General features: G+C 40.2%; 1 protein-coding gene across 2 annotated transcripts in view; it reads right to left on the bottom strand.

Moving 5' to 3' along the window:
* LYPD6 (LY6/PLAUR domain containing 6) overlaps positions 1-12,084 on the bottom strand; it is a 123,898-nt gene extending 111,814 nt beyond the window's left edge. Inside the window, exon 1 of one of the 2 annotated variants that reach the window (XM_081051205.1) lies at positions 11,854-12,084. The gene's annotated coding sequence lies outside the window, so the exon portion shown is untranslated. Of the gene's footprint in view, positions 1-3,057; positions 3,144-11,853 lie in introns of those variants that run through there. The other variant, XM_081051207.1, reaches the window with a different exon arrangement.
* Positions 12,085-16,541: the final 4,457 nt, after the last annotated feature.

Genomic DNA, 16,541 nt, shown 5'->3' with positions numbered 1-16,541 from the left:
GAGATAAGCTTGGATTCAAATAACAGGACTTTTGACAAAGACTCTTAACATTTTTAAACAAGGGTGGAGGATCGACAATTGAATCTTAGAAATTGAGCAACATGTAAATTTAATTGTAAAGGGAATTAGCATCTGTTTTGGGCTTTTGTAGCCTAAGGTTACCTAATAAATTATTTCTTAAAAACATGTGAAGGAAACCAAACTCATAGCCTGCTGTAAATTGTCTATTACTGATTACCGACAGGTTACCTGTAGAGATTCAGGTAACTCTAATTTTAAAGAATTCACCAAGTGCCATGATCACAATATGAAAAAATAGCCAGTGTGAATCCTTACTTTTTCTTTCTAACCCAAGAGATTGCACATGACTACCCTGTATTCTCCCACCCCAACGACCTTGAAAGCCGAGCTGTTTCAGTGTGAGATTCAGTGCAGACCTCCCCATGCTGTGCTCTGGACATCTACCAGTCTCCACATCCTCCCCAGAACACTCCAGCTTTTACCAGCTCCTCATCAAGCAAGGGGTGAATCGGGCAGGAGCCACATACAAAATCTAAGATTAATATTGGTAGGGTGAGGTGTAACAAACATCTTCTGCAATCCTGGAGATGAAGAGAAGAACAGTATACATTTTGCAATCATTCCGTATTCATCTTTTCATCCTTGTGTTACAGCTCTGTGATTAATCGCACTGCTTTACTCAGAAATTCCTGTCAGAATAAAATCTGGATCTTTCATATATTGTTCTTTTCTGGAATATTACCCCCTCCATTAACATGTTTCAATGTGTGTGGGGTGGGGGGGAATTCATTATTTGTGTTTTGACTGTCTGTGACTTTAGGTAGTCTAAATATAAAAGTAAAGGGGAAAATGCATAGCTTGCAGGTTTGCATGACCCCTACGTGCTCTTCCCTTAAAGTAGTTGTCGGAATTTTCTAACCGAGCACATTTTTGATCAAAAGGTTTATATACAACACAAAAACTCTCCTAGATGAGAGGCAAGGGGCTAGCTGGAAAAGATGCAGGAAGAGAGGTGAACCGTCTAATTGTAGATTCACAGAACTAAAAACCCAGAAGGACCTCAGACATCAGCTAGTCCAATATTTGGTGTTGCACAGGACACTTGACCCTCAAAATGAGCCTTCAAAATGGGTTCTATCATCAAACAGGTTTGGGGATTCACTGAGTAGTACACCGCCTTCCAGATATTGAGAGTGATCATTCAGGTCCTACAAGTCCTGAAAAGCCTTGCAATTAAAAAACATTATTTAATCCATTGCTTCCAAAATATATTTGACGATCCACATCCCACAGAACAGTGTCTCTTCTTGCAGTTCCTGCTCTAGAAATGCTGATCTTGTAACAATCATTTTACAGATGAGGAAACTGACATTGAGACGTCAACTGGCTTGGTCAAAACCTGGTAATTAATTAGTGGTTGATAATTCAGCAAACAGCATGATGAGAGTTTAGGTTAAAAGTAGGAAGTACAGATAAGCAAAGATCCCAACATCTTTCCATTCCACCCACACTTCACTGCCTTATAGTCGCCTCTTCTGTGTCTCTGTGTCAGTCCCCTGGGATGCTTATATCTCCTCAACTTTTACTTGCCCACTTGACCAATATGCGGCTATTAACCAGCTTGGATGCTTTCATTAGAAAGCATGTCCCTCCCCTCTGGGAAGACTTTTTTGTTTTTATTAAAGTCAGTGGAATTGTAACAGCTATACAGCTATATACGATGGGAAGCCTTTTAACAGCGATCTTTCAGACTCTAAAGTGGTTTTAATGGAGGCCATGGTAGGAACACAGCTGATAATTTAAGGCAGAGAGAGCTTTGTGGTTCTTCTCAAATTTACTTCTGTTTATTTGGGGGATTCTCCAGATAAGACCAGAATGAGACAGGATCAGAAAGTTTTCTTAAACCAATTATAAAGTGGTGCCCTTTTCCTTATTGTAAGTCCTTTAGCTGTTTCGTTCCTGTACTCTCTTCCTTTCCATTTTCCATGTTCAACCTTACTCAGCACACTGCTTCTCCTGGAGGGATCTGAAACCTTCCTGCAATGTCAGAACTACCCAGGAGCTATACAAAATGAGTTTACTCGCCTGTCTGCAATGTCTTCTGGGTGCCATAGCACTCCACATTTCTTCAGTTTGCATGGCCTAGCTGAAAATTACCCCTTCTAGCAAAAGTCTCTCCTAAACAGTTCCCAAGCCAAAAAAAAAAAAAAAAAGTATCATTACAAAGAGTACTTTTCTTTAAAATGCTATTATTATACGATACACACTGCCCTTCATTTAGAAAGTTGAGCCTCTGAATAGTTTTGATGGGAAAAATATCTTTTGTATCCTGTTTTCCACTTGTCTGGCTTGCTTACACCAAAGAATAACAACACTGGCAACAAAAGAAGATGAACCCTGAGTTGTTTCTCAGAATTGGGTGGAGTTGATGCTGAGCCAACCACATCTCACCTGGTGCTCCTTAAAACAACATTTAAAGTCAGCTGGCTGTGGTTCCAATCTATGACAATGGAGCAGGAAGAAGAACATTAGCTATTAGAGATTAAACAGAGCTAGCCCCGTGTAGTTCTGTTAAAAAAGGGCCAGCCCTAACTATATATGTTATTCTCTTCTATGAGACAATTCATGAAGGAGTTTTTCAATAGCATAGAAAGACTTTGTATATCTTCACCTATATATACCAAGGTAGATATACTGTCCTCTATTTTATTCTACTAGAATAAGGAACAAACACGTTGAACATATGCTATACTAGTATACCTAGCTAGATAGCCACCATGTAACCAAGAGGAAAAGAATACTATTAAGGTAGTAATCAATTACATAGGAATAAGTAAATCTAGGTGATGGGAAGGGAAATGTTTATTTTCTTCCTTAAACTTTTCTGTTGTTGGTTTAATAGAAATTATCTATACACTTTTAAAAGCACAGTACAGCTTAGTATGAAAGTATAAAGCAGCCAGCTTTCTATTTCCACCTGTGAAGATGGCATTCCTAACTTTCCCAAGTCCTAGGTCATGGTGATTAATGGCTTACCTGGAAGGTATTCCTAGGAACTGAAGCGGGAAGAGTCTCTAAGGAGAATGGTCCCTTTTTGTGGCACTTGTTCGTTCTTTGTGGACCTACAGAGACTCAAATTAGGTGGCAGTCGTCATAAAATACAAACCCTATTCCTCACATCTAAATCAGTCTTTTGTGATTTTCCCCCCTTCTCCCTAATCTTTACAGCTTTCTCTCCATGAAAGTTGTAATTCTATTCAACATATTTATTGAGGGCTTACTCTGTGCAAGATAATATGCTCATGCTGGCATTCAAGAGAAATAAGACACTATATAAATAATAAGCTAGACTATTTAAAAAACATGTCAGTACAAAAAACACGTATCAGCAAAAGAGTATATTTTAATAGGGGAATCGGTGAGAAAGACTTCTTTGGGGAAACTGCATTTGAACTAGGCCTTGAAGGATAAAACTTGTCATTTGAGAAATAATAGATGGAAGGACAGTCCTGCCCACGGACACATCTGACCAAGAGCAAATCAGAATTCCTGTAAAAATTTCTGTGAATTCATTTGGTAGGGTAACTGGGAATATGAATTAAAAGAATTCCATAAAAGAAAATTCTTCTGTGAAGTTACACATTTAAAAAAACCATGCACTTCTAACCCTATGCCTTTGATCTTCTATGGAAAGACACTACATAAATGCAGAATATTATTTCTCAAGTAAGTATTTTGTAGTAATAATCTTTTTAGAACACTTGAAAATAAATTTTATATCTTCAAGATGGAAAAAATTCTAAGAAATTAAACATATTCTGCATGGCGAATCAAATCAAAGAACAGCATATCAAGAAGAGAACAAAATCAGGTGCTAGCTCTTTTAAATTATTTAATATAGATCCCATGCTCTTAAAAGTCAAGAACTCTGTCTGTTTAACTTAGTTCGGTCTAAATACCAATATTATGCCATACTTTCAGTGGCTCAAAACTATTTTATAGGATCAGCATTAATGGGTAGTTTTAAATGTCAAAAAATATATGTTGGTTCCTACTCATCTGAGAATTTAAAGTTTAATTAGTGCAGTCCCTTGATTTTATAGTTCAAGCAAATGAAGCCCAGGCAGTGGGTGACTAATTTGCTAAAGGTCAGCCAGCTAGTTAATGGTGACCAGTTAAACTGGAGGAAACTAAATAAGTTGCCCGAGGTCACACAGTTGGCAACTGATGGGGCCAGAATTAACCACAAGAGATCCCAGGCTTCTTAACCTTTATACTGCCTCTCCGCCAATGAAAAATTAACATAACCCCTCACAAGCAGATAGAGTCCTATAGATGAAAACTCATACACATAAAAAGTAGAGGGTAATAAATGCTACTAATGTAAGTGCAAGTAAGTGTATACATTATCTAAATTGCTTTAATGGTATAAAGGAACTAGTATTTCTCAATGTCTTGATGGAAACTTAAATAATGTATATATTTGCTAATTTATTATGCTATTTGATACTGGGGAAAAAATGAGATGAGAATAAGCCAATCTTTATTTCTGCTGCTTTTAAGGACATCAAAATATTAAGAACTATATTTTGAAAGTGTTTACCCAAAATCCTACCACTCAAGACAAATTAACAGTATTGTTATTTAATCATTTAGAATGTTTCAAGACATTATATTTGTTTTGATAATTCAAGTAAGAATCATAATTTCAAAAAAAAAGGTAGAGATAGAATAATCCTAGGTTTATAAATTCTTACATTTATGTCTTCTAAAAGGTCTATCAAAAGATGAGGATTTTTACTCCCAATACTTTCATTTCACTTAACAACCCGTTATGTGTGATCATTCCTGCATACACCAAGATGATTTTTGAACCTATATTTAAGTTTAGCCTGCATGCCCTCTTGTCAAAAGGGAGAAAGGAAGGATGAACAGGTGGGAGTGCAGGACAGATGAAAACGTAGTAATCGAGTCTTTGAGTTTACAGATTTCTGTCTAAAATCCATGCTTTCAAATCTTAATAGATGTGTTCTAGTTTTTTATTTTCATGAAAAAGAATCCAAGTTCATTCTATTTGTAACTGTGTGCATAAGAATTTGACTTCTCGTATCTGTCCAGCTCTTCTTTTGTAGCAACCTGATAAGGGTAAAAATGTCAACTAGGTTACTAGAATGGTAACTAGTCACCAGTTATAACTATGACCCTTAATTGGTAGACAAAGAAAACTAAAATTACCTGATGAGGACATCACACTTGGGGCATCTCTGATGCTGGAAATGGGGCATATAGCTTACGGGATTTGGGAAGCTTTTGTCTATAGAGCTGTTACAAGAAGAATCCTGGGAGGCATGAGGCTTCTAAACCAGGATGGTTCCCACACCTGTCTAAAGTGGATCGTATCTCCTCACACCTGCGCTGTGCTACATGAACTGCTAGTAGGACTGCTAAGGAGTCCCGCAAAGGAACGCCTGATGGTAAGCAGTGGTTCCTATGGTATAGCCTCTGGTTACACTGGTGCTGTGCGTGACCAACGGTAGTCTTGGCGTCAGACTAGTTGAATCTAAGAAGATCGCAGTAACTTTCATAATAATGTATAGACAAGGGTCCTATCCCATGAGGCTTTATTTTCCCAAGCCAGAATTCTTTTCTTTGTACAATGTTATCAGATAATAGTCACCTTCCCCAAGTCCTCATTCTCAATCCTGGGCATTGACTTAATCATTTGAGTGCTCTTATCTGGTTCTTCATGTCTGTCTTATTTGCAGAATGACAGTAAGAGTTGCATACAGTAACGTATATACCAGATTTTGTATAATAAGATAAAATCGTGTTTTTCTGCTAAGATTATTTCTGACTGTACCAGGTATATTACTGCATATTTTGACCACAGCACCTTATTAAGCTGATGTTGGAGAACAATATACATTGACACCCAGATTTCTTCCAGAGATCGAGTGTTAACATTCGATTGTTAATATTTAATAATCTGTGGTACATATTTCTATCTTGCAAAGATTCTAATTTATTAGGAAGGGCCAGAGCTCTCTGGGATCATATGTGCTGGGGTTCAAAGCAGGGAAGGAAGGTGGTGAACTCAAGCCCAGGCCTGAGAGAAAAGTAAAGTCCAGAGCCAAGGAAAGAAACAAAACCTCAGGCCAAAAATACAAGAACTAAATGATGTAAGAGATGGAAGCAAGTGGCAGCACCTGGATCAAAACTTGAGAATAAGCCAGACGATCCTAGATGATCAACAAAAACCATTTTTGTGGCCCAGAAGTTACATGGTCCAAGGAATGTCAGGACGACTTACAGATCACAATTAAATTAAGACTTGAGTAAATCATAGAACTTCAGAGGATAAAATGGGCCCTAGGATATCTTATTTCAAATCTCTGTGAGTCTATGCAAGCTTTCAGCCCTTTCATTTAATTTAAAACATTCAACAGTATGTATTGGGAGACTGCTATGTGCCAGGCCCCAGGGCAAGCATTGTAGAGTTAGAAAGTAAAGAAACAGACTCAGGATTTACACACTAGAAGTGACTCAACAATGCTTCCATTAACTTTGTTCTTCACATCCTAATAGGCAAAAATGGAACCCTTTCGACTTCTCAGCTCTCACTACCTAAGGAATGCACACTTTTTCCTAATACCAAATACAAAAAAAAAAAAAATTATTTAAAGATGGTGGCTTTTATAAACAAGGAATTCAGGGAAAAACACAGGCAAAATTTTCAACTTTGCAGAAGACATATAAATGATAATCAAATGAGCTTTTCTTATAGACTATGTGAAATCTGAGGTTATAATACTACATCTTATTTTCATAACACTGTTTCTTATATGAGCAATACATGTTTATTATAGAAAATTTGAAAAATTCTGTAGTAAAAGAAGACAAGAAAAATATTTGCAACCCCATAACACCTAGATATAGTCACTGTTAATATGTTGACACATTCCTTTCTATATAGACAGATAAGTAGAGAGGATTTATATAAACTTACGCAACTATGCATTTTTAAAAATGGTATCACACTAATATAGAATTTCATGTCCTACTCTTTTGTGAATATTGACTTTAATTTGATGGACACACGTTTTTTTTAAAGAGCGGAGGAGAGAATATTATCCAGCTTGGTTGACTGCTGATGGGAACAGAATTTAAAACAATCTCCTATAAATGTGTTTGGCATTGCCTTTCCCAAGTACACTTATCTTCACCTTCCATTTTGAGTTTAATCATCTATTATTTTTCTTCCCATTTAGGTTGTCTTTTAAGTTATTCCTATGGTTCCATTGTATCAGCTTGGTTTTCACTTGTACATAAGAACTACATACCATCTGTAAAAATTTATAAAATTAAAAAGAAAAAAACACTCCTAAACTACTTCCTGGAAGAGCCTACTGTCCTCAGAGAAGTGTCTATTTATCTTCACTGTTTCTTCTTTCTCGGCCAAACAAAAAGGTCCCAAATAGGGAAAAAACTGGGATTTGAAATCTGGTCAGGTTTTTTGAAAGTGTAAAACTATCATTTTCTGTAGCCACAAACATACTTCCTCCTGTAACTCTACTACATTATTCCCCACTTCTACAAAATAAGTTGCATTTGCTGTAATCTGTGTTTGTTTTGAATGCTGATCTTCCGGTTGTCTACTGGTATGTGGATCTGGTTTGATAGCTCCGGGGTCCTCCCTGAAACCCTTCCCGTGACGGGACTCCTCCCACCAAGGATGCCAGCCAACGCCCCCCAGGGAACCGTCAGTTACATACTACATTTCTTCAACATACTTGAGTGATGGCCATCTAGTCTGTTGGTTAGGTCTGGAATATCCTGAGCCCTTGCCATTTCCTAATCTATTACCTCCAATGTGTTTATTGCTTGTGAAAGGCTGGTGTAGAAATATTACTCCGCAAAAGCAGAAGCACAGAATTCATGTACACTGTATATGTATATATTTCTTTTTATCTCTGGGTATGTGTTTGGTATGATGTAAGCCAAGTGCTTCTGCAATTCTCATGTCACAGTATTTAAGATTCTTTCATTATTGTTTTAGGAAACCATTGGAAGGTTATAATATGGAATGGAATGGAATGGAATGGAATGGAATGGAATGGAATGGAATGGAATGGAATGGAATGGAATGGAATGGAATGGAAATATGTATCACTCATCATTATATGCTCCAATCTGCATTGCATCTTCTAGGCACTCTGAACGTTTCCCAAATCAATGTATGTATGATACCAACAGCCAACAATCATGAGGCATTTACTAGGTGTTATGTTCCATGCTAAGTACTTTACATGTGTCATGTCATTAACTCTCAGGCACTAGACTCTAAACTTCATTGACAAGGAATTTGTCTATGTGTCCCTAGCACCTAGAGCAGTGCTGGAACATAGTAGGTGTCCACTAAATGTTGCTGCATGGATAAACTGAAAATCTGCATGAGGTAGGTGCCATTATTATTCATGCTTTACACAGAAAGGAAACTGAAGCACAGAAAGGTTATGTATCCCTTTCTGAAGTCCCACAGTATATGTGAAGTCAGAACTTGAACCCAAAGCCCACATACTTAACCAGGATTTATTACTAGTAATAAAATACCTACATTAATACAAACGAAATTAATGTTATTCATCTTAAAAAATGGTATGCAATGTCATAAATATTGTGAACAATAATTTTCTAAGAAAAATGTGCAAATGATGGGTTTTTAAAACTACAGTAACCCCCCTTATCCACTGTTTCTCTTTTCGGGTTTCAGTTATCCACAGTCTACTGCAGTTTGAAAATGTTAAATGGAAAATTCCATAAACAATTCCTAAGTTTTAAATTGCACACCATTTGAAGCAGAGTGATGAAATCTCAGGATGTCATACTCTGTCAGGACATGAATCATCTCTTTGTCCAGCATACCCATGCTGGATGCACTCCCCGCACGTTAGTCAACTACTAGTCAGCTTGATTATCAGATCGAGCGACCATCTCTACGTTGCCGTACTTGTATTCAAATAACCTTTATTTTATTGAATAATGACCCCAAAGCCATTCACATAACTTGTACTACAGTATGTTGTTATAAGTATTCTATTTTATTAATGCTGTTAATCTCTTACTGTGCCTAATTTATAAATTAAACTTTACTGTAGATGTGTACATATAGGAAAAAACATAGTATATATAGGGTTCAGTACTAGCTGTGGTTTCAGCAATCTACTGGGGGTCTTGGAACATATCCCTTGCAGATAAAGGGGACACTAATTAGATAGGCAGACATCTGTAAGCCCCTCATCAACAATGCAAGTAAAAACATAATTTCTCTTTAATTTAAGCACTGTCTTCTGCTGCATTTGCTCACTAGTTAATGAGGATTTCAGGACTTTTGATAAGTGGGTGTGGTTTCCAGAGTGGTTTAAGTAATCAGTTTTGTCAATTCTTTTTAAAATAAGGAGGCACTAATAAAATAATCATTTAGTAGGTCTTCCTTATAATTGCCTATAGAGTTTATGAGGAGTCTACTTATAAAGTGGAAGACTTACATATTTCTCAAACATCTCTGCCACTACTAATCATTTGATTTTCCTGAAACATTACCATTAGTACAGCATTCTTTAGGGTTTTGACTACTTGTATATTTAAGTACTCATTAATAAAAATAATATACCCCTTTGAAAAGGGTAGTTCCTTAAAACATTATTAGTTTTCCCCTTGAATCTTTATCAGCCCATTCCTTAGTGGGAGCTAAGTGATATTTAGTGGAGAGCAAAGCCTTTTGGGAACAGTACATAATGGTCCTGAATCCATGGATTGAATAGTAAAAAGAAATTAGAAGTAGAAAAACACCAAAAGTGTAGCCCGGCATGAATGAAGGAAGGGAGGGAGAAAAAAAGGAGGGAACAAGGGAGGGAAGAAATAGAAGAAAAAAAAAACTTGACTGGAACTCTGCTATTCACCTTGGAAAAGTCACTTTATCTCTGAGAGCTTCAGTTGCTCTACCTGCAAAACAGGGGAGATAAAAATGACTTCCTCACAGACACTTTAATAGCAGATCTCAATGTGCCATGTAAGCTGTACAGCATGATGCAATATATGATATGGTATTTTACTTGGCATCATTTGCCTGTAATCAGCCCATTTATACATTCTGTGATACAAACATTCATTTTACAAGGGCTATCAGCAGCTTCAAACTATAGACCCATGAATCATAGCCACCTTTTTTGTCTGGAAGCATTTCTGATATTTTCAACCCAAGGAACCAATTCACAGTTTTTAACAGCCTTTGTGTGCCTACAAGCTCAGAAAGCTTTCTGTGTGCTGTACCAACGACTAGAGTTCTGTAACACCTCTGTTTAAACAAGAAAGCCTCTTTTAACTCCTGTTTCAGTCTGGTGCCTTTGGTCAAGGTGGAAACTAAAATTGAAAACAGATAGATGTTTTACATTTAAATGGGTTTAACATAAATGTGCATTAAGCCATTTCATGGACGACTGCACAAATATCTTTTGCAAACTTGGTACACGTCAGCACATACACAGTAGCGATTAATGACTTCTAGAGAAATAAGGTGCAGATCTAAAAATTTAAGCAGCTACCTTGAGTATTCTCACTCCAAAGAAAATGTAATGGCTTTAGGAGAATTGCTCTAATAATATCATGGCATCTGCAATGGCTGGCCAGAAGAGAACGGAGTGTATGTCACCATAAGTCAATTTAACAAGAAATAAGCTTCCCCCTGGAGAATCTAAACTCCCTCGCCTCCCACAAAGAAAATTGAATTTTGGAGGTCACACCTTGGATAGGTTACCAGAGGGAGAAGCTTAACGTTCTTTTTGTCATATGTTCAGGGAGGTCAATGCTATTCTACTAACAAATCGCTACCTAAGATCCCCCCCCATAACTCCCACCCCCCAAAATTTAGCAAGTCCCCTAGGAAATGGAAAATTATTGTGACTCTTAAGATGCCAGGGACCACGCTGGATACAATCATGTTCAAATATCAAGTTTTGAATCGCGCAGTGAGGAGCAGGGTCGTTACTGGGGGCGGGGGCATGGGGAGGGGGGGAGAGCTGGTGAGACTGTGGTGGGGGTCAAAGCGAGTCAGAAAGACCGACAGTGAGCTTTAGGCTAAAACTGACTGTGTAGCCAAATGTAAATCAACCGAACCGCTGTAACGAGAGAGAAAAGCAAGTGGCCAAGTCCAGGCGAAGCCCTGACTCCAAGGGTGGACCGCCCCTCACCTAGTCGCTGGGGAGGGCGGTGGGAGGGCCTGGCATGTTCTCGCACAGGCTGGAGGCGCCCCAGCTCACTGCACCTTGGTCAGTGGCTCTGGGTGGGCTCCGTCAGGCCACGGCCACCGCCCACCCCTCACCCTCCCCGCCCCCCGCCCGCCCCGCAGCAACATGTGGGGCTCTGCCACTCCGCCACCCGGGAACTCCCTCCGGGTGGAGTTCCTAGTGGACGTACGCTTGGCCCTGGGAAGATGCTGAATTACTCTTGGGAAAGATTCCTCCAGCGTAGAACTTGGCAGCTCCTGACATTTCCATCCCACCCTCTGAGCGACAGCACTACACACACGCACATACACGCCCCTCTGGACCTGCCCAGGCTGCGCATAGTGCAGGCTGCCCACTCCCGGGCAAAATACCCAACCGGAACGTAGAGGCGAGGACTCCAGCTTCTCTGGCCCCGGGAGACTGTCGTAGCACTGGGTAGCTCCAGGGACTAAGCTCACTCCCCGGTTGGCCCCGGCCCGGCATCGGTTCGGGCCGCTGGCATTAATCCCGTCTCCTTTTGTGCTCTCCCAGGGAGCCCGCCTCTACTCACCCTGGCTGCGCGCGGATTCCGGCCGCCAGCGGCAGCCCGCTGCCCCATCCCACGAACACTGCGGCGCCCCCAGAGTGTGCAATGCAGAGCCCCGCCAGCGCGCGGCCGGAGCCGGGGAGCGAGGGAGGGAGGAGGAAGGAGAGAGAAAACGCAGCAGGGAGGGGATGGGGGCGCGCGCGCCACTCCCACTCGCGCCGGGCACTCGCGGCCGCCGCCGGCCATCCCGACCTTGCCGGCCGCGGGACCAATCAGCGCGCGGAGAGGAAGCCGAGCCCTCCCCGGGGCGCGCTCATTGGCCGGGAGCGCAAGCCCCAACTCTCCGAGTGTTGGCCTGAGCGCCAAGTCTGCAAACTCCGGCCCGCGGGAGCCGGCAGACCCACGCGGGTGGGGCCCCGGGCTCCGCGCTCCCCCCCAGCAGGGCGAGTAAGCCGCATCCCGCGGGCGAAACCGGGAGGACTTGAGACGTGCCTGTGAAACCCGTTCCCTTTGAGCGTTCAAAACGAGCAGTGTTTGTTCAGGTTGCAGCGATTCCTGCCTGTGAGCGACCCCTGCGCCGCTCGCCTAACGCTGGCTGGCTGCTAAAGGATGGAAAGCCTGGCCGCGGGAAATGGCCCCAGGCACATCTTACGCCCCGCCACCTCCAGGGCCGCGCGAAACCCGCGGCAACCAGTGCTGAAAACCACGTCGAGCTCCGAACCCAGGGCAGACCTAGACCACTGGACGTTTGCAATGAAGGACCGAGACTGCGTGGAGGATGAGGGGTGGGGAGAGAGTCTACGAGGCAGGTCCTCGTGAGGAGTTGGGAATCCGGTGGTGGGTTTTGGCGCGCCTCATTCTCCCACTCTCTGCCGACCTTTCCCCAAATGAAGCCCCTCTCCCCTCCCCCTCCACCCCGTCTCTCCGGAAGTTTTGATCTTCTCATCCTTGGTGTAAATTATAGCTGACGCCTGGGTTTTTCAGTCCAGAACCTGAGAGTGGAAGCGGAACGCGGCCTTACTCCCCACCCCTCTGAGCACCTCCGGGGGGACTGGCGGAAGAGAGGGTGACCAAGGAAGGTGACCAAGGAAGGTCCTCGGAAAGGTCTGGAGGAAGGATTCCTTAGGTCCTCCCGGGAGCTGGGAGCTCGAGACCCGGAGCTCGGAACTGCCCGAGCTCAGCCAGGTACCTGCCCTGCAGGGCTACCGTCGCGAGGACCGCCCGCCCCAGTGGCTGCTTTTATCCCTCTCTCTCCTCCTTGGACTTTGTATTCTTTGAGCTTCTTTTCAGGCAGGCCTTCTCTGAATCTTTCTGCCTCTGCTCTTCCCCATCATCTACTCCCTCTCCACATTAAAATATCTTTATTTGTTTTCTTTTTCTTAACTTCCCTCCCATTCCCTCTGTTTGGAAGGGCCTCGGATAACGTATTTTTGATTAACAGCTTCTGGCCTCAAAAACTTTTTCTTAGTTTATGTGCACAGGTTTACACAAGCTCAGGGTTCAAGGGGGCAAAAATAATCAGCCCTCCTTTAGAACCTTTGGACGCGAGAGGTGATACTGCGGCTGTCTCCCTGCAGGTCTCAGCACGTTGAATGAACTGCACAGGAAGGAATTAATCAAACTGAACCTGGAATATCCCTGTGATTCTGTGAGTTAGAATCTGGTACCAATGAGGGCGTGTCCTAGGTGTCATCACTGCCACTTATTTAGTTTCCAAGGAAGAAATTCCTTCTTCTGAAATTCCAGTCCATGTGCCTAGGTAACTTGATTTTTTTTTTTAATTGCCTCGGCTCATAGTTTAGTCAAAACTTAATATTTGGGTTCAAAATGAAGTTCAATATATTAACACAATTGATGAGACTCTGAGTTCCTGGTGGTGGTAGATTCCTTAGGATGTTTTCAGAAATGTATTTTATTTTAATGATACAAAGAAATGCACTGTAAATGTCGGCAGTGGTTACCTCCATGTGGTGGGATAATAGGTGATTTTTTTTGTTTTCTTCTTTATACTTTATTGTATTTTCTAAAGAACATGTAACACTTAATCAGGAAAAAATGTTAAATATGTTCACTCCAAATGTACAATACTCTTCAGACGTCAGAAGAGCTCAAATATGAAATCCTCTTCTACTTTACCCTTCACATCTTATCAGTCGTCACCAAGACCCTTGAATTCTGTCTCCTAGAATAGCTTTCAGATCTGCGCCCCCTCAACATCTGGACTTTCACTGCCATATCTTTATCGTTGCTTACCCTGGCTTCAGCAACAGACTGAATAACTGTTCTAGCTAGTCCAGTAGCATGCTGCCATATTGCTAAGAATGACAAAGGCGATCCATTCACTTAAAAGCCTAAAATCTTTCATCCTCCGCAGGTCCACTGCTGTGAAGTTCCAACCTAGCCTGGTTGGCAAGGCCTTTCCTCCCCATCCTGACCTCAGCCTTCCCTGTTGCCCTCATCTCCTCCTGCTTTCACACTTCCCTACTGCAGGATGATCCTGCCCCACTGTACCTTTTTGTCCGTCACACACAGGTGCTATGTGGTTTCACATGTCTAGGGCTAAGACTAGTACTGGAATGCCACCTTTCTCTTCTTCACCAGCCTAACCCCCACCCTCAATAGCAAGTTCCTACCTCCGCTTCAAGGCTCATTTCAAATATCACCTTTTTTATGAAGTCTTCAAAACTAACTGGCAGAATTAGTAATTACTCCTCTCTCTACTCCAATAACAGGCACTTTATTTATTCAACGACTCTGAATCCAACTCCTATTATGTGCCAGCCACAATGAAGAAAACACTTAGTATTTGTATTCCTGGAGCATACCATGAGAGAGACAAACATGAAATCAAGTCACACAAATAAATAATTTTGAACTGAGATAAGTGTGATGAAACCACCACATTTGCAAAAAGAAGCATGATTTACTTTGAACATATGCCAACCATAGTTCTTACCACATTGTTATAATCTGTTGATTTATTTGTCCAAAGTTCTGTCTCCCATCCCATTCTTCTCTGTGCCCCCATCTAGAATACAGTGCTAGTTCATGGTAAGTGCTCAGTAAGATTTAAAAAAAAATAGGTGAATAAATGAATGGATATTTGAAACACTCATGAAGCATTTTATTTCATGTATTTACATGCTACTATTGTACAAAATCTAAAACACTATAGTTCTGTTTTAAAAGCTAATATAATTCGATCCTTGTCTCACCTTTCATAACTCTAATTTGGTTCTTCTGGTATAAATTATCTAATTCTTATTTGATGTCACATTTAGGAGCTATAGTTGATGTACTACTTATAGATAACCTATTGTTGCTAAGAAGAATTCATTATTTTATTATTTTTTTAAAATAAAATTTGGTTTTAACATGTAAAAATCAAACTTTAAGATACAAAGCTAAAAGATACAAAGCATATTCCATAAAAAGAATATATAAAATGGACTTTATCAAAATTAAAAACATTTGTTCCGCAAATAACACTGTTGAATGAATGAAAAGATAAATGTAGACTAGGAGAAAATACTTGCAAATCATATGACATAGGACATAGGACTGACATAGTACTTATAGCCAATATATATATAAAGAACACTCAAAACTCAACAATAAGAAAACAAACAACCAAAATTTTTTAATGAGCAAAAAATTTGAACATTTACCAAAGAAGATATACAGATGACAAATAACACATGAAAAAAAAATGCTCATTATCATTAGTAATTAATGAAATGCTGAAAAATGAGATACTACTATACTCTTAATTGAATGGCTAAAAAAGTCATAATACCAAATGCCGATGAAAATGCAGAGCAACTGGAAGTCTCATATATTGCTGTTGGGAATGCAAAATGAAACAGCCACTCTAAAAACAGTTTCCGGCTTTCATAAAGTTCAATATACACTTAACCATATGACCCAATATTCCCACTCCTAGATATTTACCCACGTGAAATAAAAGGCCTATGTTCGCTTAGAAACCTATTAACAAATATAGAAATTTTATAGCTAAAATCTTGAAAACAACACCAAAATCTCTCGGCTGGGGAAATATATAAACAAACTGAGTACATCCATAGAACGGACAACTGCTACTCAAAAGGAATGGACTACCGATACAAACAACATTATGTATCTCGATGCATTACACTAAGTGAAAGGAAACAGACTCAAAAAGCTAAGCGCATACACTGGTTAAGAATGGCGAGCAGCATAATGAAAGAACTCAAGCTTTTTCATGATGACGGAGCCACAGTCTGATGTCTAGATGATCTATATTTACATGATGAAATTGTTTAAAACCCTTGTTATTTCAAGTTTCTTGTAACACATAGCTAAACCTCATTTTACCTAACATAATGAGTACATGAATTAATCAATTAATGAAAATTCTACTAAATGTAGTCTTCATGAAAGAAGAAACTGTGACTATCTTATTCACTGAAATATCATCAATACCTTGCATAATGCAGTACACAGAGTCGGTACTCAATAAATATTAGTTAAATGAATAAACAGATAAGAATGAAGATAAAGTTGGGATTTTACAAGAACATAACAAAATTTTCCATTCAGAGGAGTGTTTTTCCCTTCAAAGTAGCTATTTTGGCACATTACATTTTTCATTCCAGTGATATTGCTCCTATTTCAACATATATTCCCTTTCCCCTCCCTGCTTATTAAAATATTGCCCTTTCTTTAAGTAA

Source organism: Rhinolophus hipposideros, assembly GCF_964194185.1.
Source record: "Rhinolophus hipposideros genome assembly, chromosome: 6".
NCBI lineage: Eukaryota > Metazoa > Chordata > Mammalia > Chiroptera > Rhinolophidae > Rhinolophus > Rhinolophus hipposideros.
Note: the sequence above shows the minus strand (reverse complement) of the source record. Positions and strands in the feature narration are given on the sequence as shown.